Source organism: Nylanderia fulva, unplaced genomic scaffold (genome assembly GCF_048542155.1).
Source record: "Nylanderia fulva isolate GAGA-0341 unplaced genomic scaffold, ASM4854215v1 Scaffold250, whole genome shotgun sequence".
Classification (NCBI taxonomy): domain Eukaryota; kingdom Metazoa; phylum Arthropoda; class Insecta; order Hymenoptera; family Formicidae; genus Nylanderia; species Nylanderia fulva.
Genome location: NW_028190315.1, coordinates 1 through 14,330, shown reverse-complemented (window position 1 = coordinate 14,330; position 14,330 = coordinate 1). Strand labels below are relative to the sequence as shown.

Genomic DNA, 14,330 nt, shown 5'->3' with positions numbered 1-14,330 from the left:
TTTATGTAATAAAAATCATAATTCTAAAGACTCAAAAAGCGTAGATAGAACACTATAATAATTACATAGAATATTGGATTTAAGTTAAAAAGTTTTAAGCGTAAATTATTAATTATTTTAATTTATTTTGTTCGTTATTATTATTATAACCAGAATATTTTCGTTTAAAATATAATACTTTGTATTAATTATTAGTTTAAGTTGTTGTTCATATTGTATATAGTTTATATTTAAAAGTTGTATACTTTTTATTAAAAACACTAATTTTTATTGTAATAAATGGCAATTAAAATAGTGGAAAAACGCTTTATAAAAAAAAATTATAAAAATGTGATGATTATTTGTGATATTACATGTAATATTTATTCAATAAGAAAGAAATGTTATTAGATTAATTTCCTGTGCTGCTAATATTTTTATACTTTGTATTTGAATACGTTTTAACATTTGTTGAAAGCAATGTGTGTGTTTTTTCATAGTTTTGAATAATAAAAGTTTACAAATAAGAGAAAAAAAATTTATTTATTACACACTAAAACAACTATTTAAATTATTACAAAATTTTTTTGTACAATTAATAAAAGGTAAATAATAAATATAATGTAAGTCCAGCAATAATAGTGCAAATTCCATCTATGTAAGGAATCAATGTCCATGAAATTTTGTTTTTAACTATTTTAAACATTTTAAATCTTTGAATAGTTCGTTCAACATGTACACGAGCTGCTACAATTTTATTAGTATGTGCTACTTCATTTGCTTTTAATTGAATTTTTTGTCCAAGTTTTGGTGGAATTATTAATTGCACATTATTTTCTAGACTTTCCATTTCAATGTTGAAACCCTTATCCTCATGATTGCATCTCTTGTCTCATCTATTTTATCAATTATTTTGCTTTGATTAAAAATTGTTTTATCAGATGCTCGACCACCATAAGCTTCACTCAAAAAGTTATTAGCCCAGAAGGTGTTATGCCTATTAATAATTTCAGTTTCACATCCTTTGTAGTGTGAATATAATTTTAAGCGACATTTCAAGCAAGTAGGTCTCTCTACTGGTATTTCTATACAATCTAATACAATACCAGTTTGTTTAAAATTTTTAAAACATTTTGGCATACTTTTCATAATTTCTTCTTTTGAAGGCTAGTATATGACTTTTTTTAAAATGGCAGATAATATTTGAACCATATAATAAAAATGTTTTGCGCAACTTTTTCTATTTAAACCAAATAGTACTGCTAAAGAAGAAAAAGACAAATTTAATCGAAGTTTGCATAAACACAATACTATTCTATCCTCCACTGAATTAGAAAACTTGCTTGTGTACTGACTTTTTTTCACATAATTTCACTGCTGCTGTTAAGCTACTTAACAGATTATGATTTATTCCAGTGAATGTTATTAACTGCTCATCACTTTTTATTAGGGACATTAAATTAATTGAATCACTTTTTAATAAATCAGTACAAAATTTAAATTCAGTTTCAGATAAAACTTTTTGTTGCGCAACACTTGCATCTACATTTTGTAAACTAATGTCTTCTAATGCTGATGATTCCTCTGCGTTGAGAATTCCATTTTCTTTATCAATACTAACGCTTGCACATGAAATTACTGCATCAATGTTTGAGTCTCTATTTTTTTTATAATTATCTTCAACGGTATCACTATCATTCTGTCCATTACAACTATCACACTTATTATTGAAATCTGTTATTAAATCAGATTCCTCTATTACGCTGTCTTGCTTATTTTTACTAATTGACTCATCTTGCTTTGTATTTTTCAAACTCTGCGTTGGTTGTTCTTTTGAAAGAGTCCCTTCAGTTTGTTTCTTGCATTCCATTTGTAAGGATTTTAAAAGCAATCTGTAAAATTATGTTAATTATTAAAAAATAAATAAATTTTGTAGGCCAACTAAACGAGCAAAATTACATAAGATACAAAGATTTATTAATAATTAAATTTTCATTCCATTAGAGAAACAATATACAACGTAAACGTTTCGACTGCACTACAGTCTTCTTCAATACATAAAACTCAAATATTAAAATACAAATTAACGATTCTTCACTGATGAACAATGGATAAGTAAGACGATTGGTCTGAGATTCCAAGTTTTGCGACATTTAACCATGCTGTGGAGATTTTACGCGAATTAATTAATATCAGAGAAAATTGAAAAATCTTTCAACTTACATTATCGTATTAACAAGTTCTTTTTCTCAAAATTTCAAGTGTGCGTCTTGTTAAAACGATAATGTAAGTTGAAAGATTTTTCAATTTTCTCTCATATTAATTAATTCGCGTAAAATCTCCACAGCATGATTAAATGTCGCAAAACTTGGAATCTCAGAACAATCGTCTTACTTATCCATTGTTCATCAGTAAAGAATCGTTAATTTTGTATTTTAATATTTGAGTTTTATGTATTGAAGAAGACTGTAGTGCAGTCGAAACATTTACGTTGTATATTGTTTCTCTAATGGAATGAGAATTTAATTATTAATAAATCTTTATATCTTATGTAATTTTGCTTGTTTAGTTGGCTTACAATATTTATTTCTTTCAATTTTGTTAATTTATACGAGCCTTTCATCAATTATGTTAATTATAACATGCATACACATAAATAATGTATTACACATCAAATGCTACAAATCATTATTTACTTGCTAACAATTTTATTACTTTTCTTTTTATTTAATATATTTGGAGTGAACACTTCCTTTTTTATACTTAAATTCTGCGATGGAATAGCTCCCTTTTTCAATTTAACAACTTTGCTGGCTGATCCTGTAGAACAAATATCGCTCATATAAATATAATTTTTAATGTATTAATTAAAATTTAATTGCTTATATTTAATATGTATTTACCAATCGGATAATAATCTTCTTTAGTAAAATGCAGACTACATACAAACATATGTTTTGTCACATTTTTGGTTATGTTGCAACTACTTATCCATTTTTTTTTAATTCTTTATTTTTGGGAAACTTATGAAAAATTATTCTCTCATAGTCCCCTTTTAACTGCTTTTTGTAATTAATAATACTGCAGTAATCTCATCTTTCTCTCTTTTCGGATGCCATTCTTCTAAATTGTTTATTAACTTTACCAATTTGTTTGAGTGAGTGTGTAGTGCATTTTACTTGTCAGATTATAATGAATAATCGGATATTGTTTATTTAAATCTCAATTTAATGTTTAACAACATTTCATCATGAGGATTCAATCAAGATATCTCCCTTGACCAGTAAATCAGGAAGTCTATACTCATAAGTGATTGCACGGTACGGTCGCTCGAACTCAGTATGTATCAGTAATGGTGGTTGTCATACACGATGATTTGTTTAGCAACATATGTAACGAGACAAAAAACTGACTTTATATATTTATTATCTTGACTTTGTTAATTACCGTCTATAATATTTAATATTACAATTTAATTTATAATTAAAATATTTGTATTGCGCTGAAGAAGGCTTGAAATGTCAGCCGAAACGTTCGCATAAATGTTTATTTCTTATGTATTTATTATTTCGTTTAAATGAATTGTATTAATATCATCTGACAACTGTATTATGTTTAATAGCTCTTATAGCCCTTCTCTGTTTACAATTATTATTATTTTTAATTTTTAAATTATGTTTATACACGACTTAGAAGGTTCCCATACAGCACAGATTATTGCAATTATATTGCAGCAACGTTGCAATGTTGTAAGTTGCAATGCAACATTATAAAGACATTGCAGAGATATAGGTGCACAAAATTCCAGCACACTTGTAGCAACATGACATTAATATTTCGGAAATATTGCATGTAATCCAAATTCTATAATTTATATATTGTCATATATATAAATTAACTACAACGTATTTTCATTAATGATTTATTTACATTTATATACCTGTATATGCAATATTAGTTTATGGTTGCAATAACAATGCATTATTGCAAACTCATAACATATTGCAATATTGTTGTAATATTTTGTTGCAATCTTTCAAAAAGCGGACATTTTAACATTGCTGCAATTCAACAGCAATGATGTAGCAACATTTTGCAGTGAATTTGCAATATTGCAATATTGCGGTGAAAGATTGTTGTAATGTTTTTGCAATCTATCGGTGCTGTATGGGTTCTGCTCGGGCCGCTCCCTCTCCCTCTCCCTGTCCCTCTGCCTCTGCTACTCCCTCTTCCTCCCCTCCCCCCTTTTCCGTCGTTTTCTCTCCCCCGCCGTTCCCCCTCTCTCCCTCTCTCTACCTTCCTCCCCCCCTTTCCCTCCCCCCCCCAAACAATATAAAAAATATAAAAATATAAAAAACATTTACAAAACAATGGCTAGAAATAAAAACATTTAAATTATGAGCTATTAAACATAACAAGTTGTCAGTTGATATTAAAAAATATATAAAAAACTTCATTTGAACGTAGCAAGAACAATATAATTAGTCTGCTTCAATTAGGTGAAAACTTCAGTTTTCCTAATAATAACAAAGTACAATTAACCATGGATTTCATAAAATATTTTGAAAATAATATTAAAAAACTTCCTCCTGATAAAAGAGTTTTTGTCAGAGAAAAATAGGAATGTTGTGAATTCGATTAATCTATACCGATATCCGGACAATGGTTTTAACAAAATATTATTAGAATTATATGAAAACACTAAAAATTCTTGGACGAAAACCCGAATCTTCTTATAACAAAAGCTGACAAGGGAAATATCACGGTGGCATTAGATAGGGACAAATATACGAGGTGTGTTCAAAAAGTATCGCGAATTTTGAATTTCCGCGGGTTACGTATATTCGATTTTCGATTTTTTTGTGGCGTTATGTTGGTACTCATGTTTCTCATTTATGCCGACAAGTACGGCCATTTTGAATGTTCAGTTAATTTTTGACAGCTGCTTTGCTTGCACGTGTTTTGGCTCGTCTTCGATTTTTGCCTATTCCAAAAAATGGATCAAAGAATCTGTATCAAATTTTGTGTGAAAAACAAAATTAAGTGCGCGGACGCATTCCGAATGTTGACTGTGGCATATGGTGAAGCTACCTTGGACCGAAGCAACGTTTATCGGTGGTACAAAATGTTTTCCGAGGGCCGAGAAGATGTGAACGACGAAGAGCGTGCCGGACGCCCGAGCACGTCAACAACAGACGAAAACATTGATGAAGTGAAGAAAATAGTATTGGTCAATCGTCGAATCACCGTTAGAGAAGTTGCTGAGGACCTAAACATATCGATTGGCTCGTGCCATTCGATTTTTACCAATGATTTGGGCATGACACGGGTCGCCGCGAAATTCGTACCAAAATTGCTCAATTTTGACCAAAAACATCGCTATTTTTAATAAATTTGCTGAATGCTTTCAAGAAACTAATCGTAAAAATTTAAAGTTATGTGATACTCGATGGCTTTCACATTATTCCTGTATTGACAGACTTCTTGAATCGTGAGATACAATAAAATATTTTCTTTATGACACGGTTATTAACGAAAAATCAAAATCTGGTGAATATTTATTATCTGTTATGGAAAATGTGGATACAAAAGCCTATTTTTTATTTTTAAAATATGTTTAATATTTTTAACCAATTTAATGTTTTTTTTCAAGCTGCTGAAACTAGAATTCATTTGTTGCAGCCCAGATCTGTCAATTTTCTTGTTCAAATTTCTCAAAACTTTTTGAAACCGGAATTATTAAAACATTTACTTTTAAATGTAACAATTTTTGAGAAACAAAATCATAAAACTCTAAATGACATTACTTTAGGATCAGAATGTGAAGAATATCTTCAAAACTTACAATTAGTAAAGGAAGGATATGCTAATGTTATTGCAAGTATTCGAGAAAATTGCTTACAATTCTATATAATTGCTGCCGAAGAAATTAGAAAAAGATTACCGGTTTATGACAAATTTGTATATAAATTAAAAGTTTTTGAAGCCCACACATCTTTGTTTGACGAGAATAGAGAAACATCTTATAATGTTATTTTTGTCGCGAAAACTATAGGAGATTTTGATGAAGATGGCTTAAAGAAAGAATGGCTTGCATTAAATTCTGATTTTAATACAGAAGAAAAACAGAATCTTTCACAATTAAATTTCGATAATATGTGGAAAAAAATTTTTTAATCCAATAATGTTAATAATTGCAAATATCCAAATTTAAGATCACTTTTGAATGCAATTAGATCGCTTTCCCACCTCAAATGCTGATCCAGAAAGAATGTTTTCAATTTTAACTGAGTTTAAAACAAAAAAACGAAACAGACTTTCATCGACTTGTGTAAATGCTACTTGCGTATTTAAATCAGCGTTAAAGGCTAGAAACGAAACTGCATTAAAAATAGAAATTAATGAGCAGCATTTATCTCTTATGTCAACAAATAACTTAACTATATAAAAATTCTGAAAAAAAAAAAGAAAAATAGTGTTACACTATATGTTGCAGATAATAATGATATTGAAATTTCCTCATTGTTTAATAATATATCTTTCAACGAGCAAGGTGTGTAAAAAAATATTTTGTTCATAAAGAACACCACACTTATAAATAAAATAGTGCAAAAAATATTTTGTTGGTAAAGAACATCACAACTGTAAATAAAATGGATGTGCAAAAAAATATTTTGTTCGTAAAGAACACACCTATAAATAAAATGGATGTGCAAAAAAATATTTTGTTCGTAAAGAACACCACACCTGTAAATAGAATGGATGTGCAAAAAAATATTTCGTTCGTAAAGAACATCACACCTGTAAATATAGTTATGTTTTTCTCTTTTTTTCTTCATATACAGTATATAATATTATGTGGTATAATAGGGCTCTTGGCGAAGGTAAACTAAAAAAGAACCTAACGCGCCTTTAGTGGAACCTCTAGGGTGGTGTGGAAGACCGCTATTATAATAAATATCTTTCTATTCTCTTCTTTATTTAAATCTTTTTAAACATGTAATAGCTTCGGTAAACAGATTTTTTACATCAACTTTTTTGTAATTGTCGGACACGGACATCTCAAAATTTTTACGGTATATATTTATTAGCAATGTAAAAAATATCGATATTGTATTTAACGTTATAAAAATATTTATGTTGTAAAAATAAATAAATAAATGTTTAATTTAAATAAATAAACATATAATAAATAAATTATACACATATATATATTAAAAAAATATATAATTATGTATATATATTACATTTAAAAATAAAATCTCGACGGCAATCGGAGCCTATGCGGATGACATGCACAAAATTAATAAATTAAAATGAGATCTCAAGTCAAACTCATTTATTAAATTCTAAACGTTTCGACCCACTTCGGGTCTTCTTCAGTAGCTGCAAAATACAAAGAAACAAAAATAGAAGATAATCGGTACAATCAGAAAATTATAAAACTCGTATACATACAATCCGCAAATAAATTAAATATCATTCTCCTCCCTATTCAAACCGTCCGGCCGTCGGAGTGTCTCCCTAACGGTGACCATCGTCAGGAAGGAAGCGGAGCAGTGACTCCCTTACCAACACTAATCAACATGGTATAAATTAAACGTAGAACAATTCACAAGAATTAAAAATTAAGAACCGGGAAGAACACTCACCCCGACAGCAAAAACAGAGAGAAGACGATGCTACACGTGACACATCACTCTAACGACTGTGCGGTATTCTACCTCGACACAGTCGATACATATATACGCAAAAAACAAATATAAAAATAAAATATGAAAATAAAAATAAAAATAAAAACAACTAAACTAATCGGCACTCATGTCAAAAGTCTAACAAAAAAACCCGGCTATGTAAAATCACAAAGCTAGATTTTGGTAAATTTTTCTATTAACAGATCAAGATTCTCGTTTAATTTATCAGTGTCGCTATGTAAATTTAAACTATTCCTCTGACGTTTTATGTGGATCATTTCGGATATCAAACGTTTACCTAAAAAAGGCTCCTCGTCTAAGACTTTTACATCCTCCCAATTAAATTCATGGTTCAATAATCTATGTTCCGATATGACTGATAATTGTGACGCGTTTCTTTTTATGTTGCTGCGATGTTCTTTCATCCTAGTTTTCAACAATCTACCCGTCTGCCCTACGTACGACGCATCACAATCCATACAATCAATTTTATAAACTACATTATTATGGAGTTCTCTTGGTAACTTATCCTTGTGTACTTTAATAAATTTACGGAGACTGTTAATTGCTGTATATGATGGAATGACATCCAAATCACGTGTAATGTCCTCGATTCTCTTCGATACATTATTAATATACGGAATATTAAAGTACAAAACTTTTTTCTGCGTTAGAATCTTGTCATTGCATACATTTGCTCTATTGTTATGCAACTTATTATTATAGCGGAAGAACAACTTTTTTAACCGCGCTTGTAATGTATGAAATATCAAATTGAGAGGATAATTATTAGACAAAAGAACTCCAATCATAGACTCAAAGTTAACTTTATGGAATTTCGGATGAGATAGCCAAAAAACTCTATCTATGAGGCTGATAATGGTGCCTTTTTTATGACAGAGAGGATGCTGCGATTCAAAATTTAAATATCAGGTAGATATTCAGGTAGATATTAAAATATAATATAAAAATATAAAAAATTTTGAATTGCACGTAATATAACCTGAAAGGCGGCATCGCCACGAGTAATTTGAGCCAAGAAGGAATAAAATCGGTCAAGCCGTTCTGGAGATACAAGCGGTCAAAAAGTGACGTTTTTCATGAAAAATGAAGTAACGTCGTCTTCTTCTTCTTCTTCTTCTTCTTCTTCTCTGTCCGCGTCCGCTGACGTCATCAGGATTATATATATATATAATATATATATAAATCTCTTCTCACCTTTCACTCACACCTCCCTCAACTTTCACCCACCCCTTTCCCTCCCACATACCGCCCCCACCCCCACCCCCACCCCCATTTCTACCCCTCTTTTGCCCTAACTCACCCTCTTTTGCCTCTTTCACCCTCTTTCGTCCTCTCTCACCCTCTGTTGTCCTCTTTCACCCTCTTTCACTCTCTTTCGTCCTCTTTCACCCTCTTTCGTCCTCTTTCACCATCTTTCGCATCTTTCACACCTTTTTCGTCCTCTTTCGTCGTCTTTCACCCTCTTTCGTCCTCTTTCACCATCTTTCGCCTCTTCACCCTCTTTCGTCCTCTCTCACCCTCTTTCATTCCCGCTCACCCCTTGTTGTCCTCTTTCCACCCTCTGTTCGTCCTCTTTCACACCATCTTTCGCCTCTTTCATCCCTCTTTCGTCCTCTTCGTCGTCTTTCACCCTCTTTTCGTCCTCTTTCACCATCTTTCGCCTCTTTCACCCTCTTTCGTCCTCTCTCACCCTCTTTCATTCTCTCTCACCCTATTTCACCCTCTTTCATTCCTCTGCACCACCCCTTTTGGGTCCTCTTTTCAACACCTCTTTTCGTCCTCTTTCACACCTCTTTGTCCTCTCACCCTCTTTCGTCCTCTTCATCAACCCTCTTTCGTACTACCTCCACCCGTCTTTCGTCCTCTCTCACTCTCTTTATTACCTCTCTTTCGTCCTCTTTCAAACCTCTTTCATTCCCTCTCACGCCTCTTTCGTCCTCTTTCACCCTCCTTCGGTCCTCTTCATTCTCTCTCACCCTCTTCGGTCCGCAATCTCACCCCGTTTTCATCATTCTCTCGCAACACCCTCTATTCACCCCTGTTCGTCTTCTTTCACCCTCTTTCATTCCCTCTCACCCTCTTTTGTCCTCTTTCACCCTCCCTCGTCCTCTTTCACTCTCTTTCGTCCTCTCTCACCCTCTTTCATTCTTTCTCACCCTCTTTTCATCCTCTTTCGTCCTCTTTCACCATTCTTTCACTCTCTTTCGTCCTCTCTCACCCTCTTTAATCTTTCTCACCCTCTTTTCGCCCTCTCTCATCCTCTTTCGACCTCTTTCACACTCTTTCGTCCTCTCTCACCCTCTTTCGTCCCTCTTTTACCCTCTTTCGTTCTCTCTCACCCTCTTTCGACCTCTTTCGTTCTCTTTCACCCTCTTTCGTCCTCTCTCACCCTCTCTCACCTCTTTCACCCTCGTACGTCCTTTCTCCACCCTCTTTCGTTCTCTTTCACCCTCTTTCACCTATCTCGTCTTCTCTTACCCTCATTCGTCCTCTCTCACCCTATCTCCAAAAAATCATAAAAATGAAAAGGTCAAGCCATGTTCAAAAGAAGGTCCTCAAAAATTTAAACCTAGTCTGTACAATGAAAATAATTACTCGTAATTCCAGAGTTCCAATTTGTTAATATCGAATAATGTATTTGTTTCAAGTAATGGCAGTAGAGTCAAATACATACCTACGTATATGCAGTTTTTGCTGTTAATTGTACTTGAACGAAAAAAATAATTAAATGATTTAAATATAGCACATTTTAAATCAAGAAACTTATATAATCGAGCTCTGTTTAGGAAAAGGTAGAACATTTCATTTGCCTCTGCCTTTACAAGAAACATTGGATAAGGTATGTCCTCCGGAAGATCCTATAAATTTGAATCACGAGTTGCACATTCTCGTTCGAGGTATACCCAAGAAATCTAAAGTGGTTTGGGAAAATTTGGTAGATATTAATAAAATGTATAAAGCTTTACAATGGTTGAAAGAAAATAATCCTCAATACTCAAAAATTCGTCTTCCAGCGTCATCTGATGATCTATTAAAGGATAAGTTGCAGGAAACAGAATATAGGATTGTCGATGAGGAAAGCGACAATGACGAAATAAATGAGGTGGTTGAGGAATTACCAGCATTGAATTTGTACAATGTACAGCAAAACAAAAATAATAATAAATATAAATTTAACATATATAAGATAGGCAATAAGAGCCAAATCGCGGATGACAGTGCGTTATTCTAAACGAAACTAAATTTTTTCGTTAGAATTAAATACCTGTGCACAAGGCACCAAATTTTTACTTGGACACGGCCAAGATATAAAATTGGAATAATCTCTACAAGAGATTTTTAATTCCATGTATCCCCTATTCCCCCTAAAGAAATAAAGTGCGAGAGAAAAATATAGATCCGAAAGTCGCAGAATCGGGAATCGAACCCGAGACCTTTCGCTTGCCGGGCGACTGCTCTTCCAACTGAGCTATTCAGATCCTTTCGATTCTATACTTTTCTCTGTTATATATATTAATGTTGGTAAATAAACGCCTTTAAGCCAGCGTGTATAAATTAAGAGTTTAACTAGGCTCTGTAATATATAAATATAAATTTAACATATATAAGATAGGCAATAAGAGCCAAATCGCGGATGACAGTGCGTTATTCTAAACGAAACTAAATTTTTTCGTTAGAATTAAATACCTGTGCACAAGGCACCAAATTTTTACTTGGACACGGCCAAGATATAAAATTGGAATAACCTCTACAAGAGATTTTTAATTCCATGTATCCCCTATTCCCTCTAAAGAAATAAAGTGCGAGAGAAAAATATAGATCCGAAAGTCGCAGAATCGGGAATCGAACCCGAGACCTTTCGCTTGCCGGGCGACTGCTCTTCCAACTGAGCTATTCAGATCCTTTCGATTCTATACTTTTCTCTGTTATATATATTAATGTTGGTAAATAAACGCCTTTAAGCCAGCGTGTATAAATTAAGAGTTTAACTAGGCTCTGTAATATATAAATATAAATTTAACATATATAAGATAGGCAATAAGAGCCAAATCGCGGATGACAGTGCGTTATTCTAAACGAAACTAAATTTTTTCGTTAGAATTAAATACCTGTGCACAAGGCACCAAATTTTTACTTGGACACGGCCAAGATATAAAATTGGAATAATCTCTACAAGAGATTTTTAATTCCATGTATCCCCTATTCCCCCTAAAGAAAATAAAGTGCGAGAGAAAAATATAGATCCGAAAGTCGCAGAATCGGGAATCGAACCCGAGACCTTGTAGAGATTATTCCAATTTTATATCTTGGCCGTGTTCAAGTAAAAATGTGGTGCCTTGTGCACAGGTATTTAATTCTAACGAAAAAATTTAGTTTCGTTTAGAATAACGCACTGTCATCCGCGATTTGGCTCTTATTGCCTATCTTATATATGTTAAATTTATATTTATATATTACAGAGCCTAGTTAAACTCTTAATTTATACACGCTGGCTTAAAGGCGTTTATTTACCAACATTAATATATATAACAGAGAAAAGTATAGAATCGAAAGGATCTGAATAGCTCAGTTGGAAGAGCAGTCGCCCGGCAAGCGAAAGGTCTCGGGTTCGATTCCCGATTCTGCGACTTTCGGATCTATATTTTTCTCTCGCACTTTATTTCTTTAGGGGGAATAGGGGATACATGGAATTAAAAATCTCTTGTAGAGATTATTCCAATTTTATATCTTGGCCGTGTCCAAGTAAAAATTTGGTGCCTTGTGCACAGGTATTTAATTCTAACGAAAAAATTTAGTTTCGTTTAGAATAACGCACTGTCATCCGCGATTTGGCTCTTATTGCCTATCTTATATATGTTAAATTTATATTTATATATTACAGAGCCTAGTTAAACTCTTAATTTATACACGCTGGCTTAAAGGCGTTTATTTACCAACATTAATATATATAACAGAGAAAAGTATAGAATCGAAAGGATCTGAATAGCTCAGTTGGAAGAGCAGTCGCCCGGCAAGCGAAAGGTCTCGGGTTCGATTCCCGATTCTGCGACTTTCGGATCTATATTTTTCTCTCGCACTTTATTTCTTTAGGGGGAATAGGGGATACATGGAATTAAAAATCTCTTGTAGAGATTATTCCAATTTTATATCTTGGCCGTGTCCAAGTAAAAATTTGGTGCCTTGTGCACAGGTATTTAATTCTAACGAAAAAATTTAGTTTCGTTTAGAATAACGCACTGTCATCCGCGATTTGGCTCTTATTGCCTATCTTATATATGTTAAATTTATATTTATATATTACAGAGCCTAGTTAAACTCTTAATTTATACACGCTGGCTTAAAGGCGTTTATTTACCAACATTAATATATATAACAGAGAAAAGTATAGAATCGAAAGGATCTGAATAGCTCAGTTGGAAGAGCAGTCGCCCGGCAAGCGAAAGGTCTCGGGTTCGATTCCCGATTCTGCGACTTTCGGATCTATATTTTTCTCTCGCACTTTATTTCTTTAGGGGGAATAGGGGATACATGGAATTAAAAATCTCTTGTAGAGATTATTCCAATTTTATATCTTGGCCGTGTCCAAGTAAAAATTTGGTGCCTTGTGCACAGGTATTTAATTCTAACGAAAAAATTTAGTTTCGTTTAGAATAACGCACTGTCATCCGCGATTTGGCTCTTATTGCCTATCTTATATATGTTAAATTTATATTTATATATTACAGAGCCTAGTTAAACTCTTAATTTATACACGCTGGCTTAAAGGCGTTTATTTACCAACATTAATATATATAACAGAGAAAAGTATAGAATCGAAAGGATCTGAATAGCTCAGTTGGAAGAGCAGTCGCCCGGCAAGCGAAAGGTCTCGGGTTCGATTCCCGATTCTGCGACTTTCGGATCTATATTTTTCTCTCGCACTTTATTTCTTTAGGGGGAATAGGGGATACATGGAATTAAAAATCTCTTGTAGAGATTATTCCAATTTTATATCTTGGCCGTGTCCAAGTAAAAATTTGGTGCCTTGTGCACAGGTATTTAATTCTAACGAAAAAATTTAGTTTCGTTTAGAATAACGCACTGTCATCCGCGATTTGGCTCTTATTGCCTATCTTATATATGTTAAATTTATATTTATATATTACAGAGCCTAGTTAAACTCTTAAAAAATAATAATGATCAAACCGTTTTAAAACGTACGGCTTTTCTCACACAAATCACTGAACATTCGGATATTAACGATCAGTATACAATATACCCAATACACGCGAAAAGAATCGATAACGAATCTGCATTGAAGCTTTATCAAATGGTGAAAATTGAAGATTTTCCAATGGATAATCGTTATAAATATCTGGATGTCATGTGTTTCCCTGATTTATATCCTGATGGTGTCAATGGGCAACGAGAAGATAGAAACTTTGCATTGCCGGAATATTTATTTATTAGAACACGATTGATGTCGAAACATAGTAGATTCAGGTGAATCTGCAGAACGTTCTTCCTTCCAATGATGTAAACTACCGACATTTTAAAGTGGAAATCTATTTTGTGATGGTTACTAACCCACGAGAAGTACACTGTGGTAGTACTTGAACAATTGAAAGTTACCATTGAATCGAATTTAAGAGT

General features: G+C 32.7%; 1 pseudogene; it reads right to left on the bottom strand.

Annotated features, from left to right (window-relative positions):
* Nucleotides 1–574: 574 nt before the first annotated feature.
* Nucleotides 575–1,438, bottom strand: LOC114946382 (uncharacterized; annotated as a pseudogene).
* Nucleotides 1,439–14,330: the final 12,892 nt, after the last annotated feature.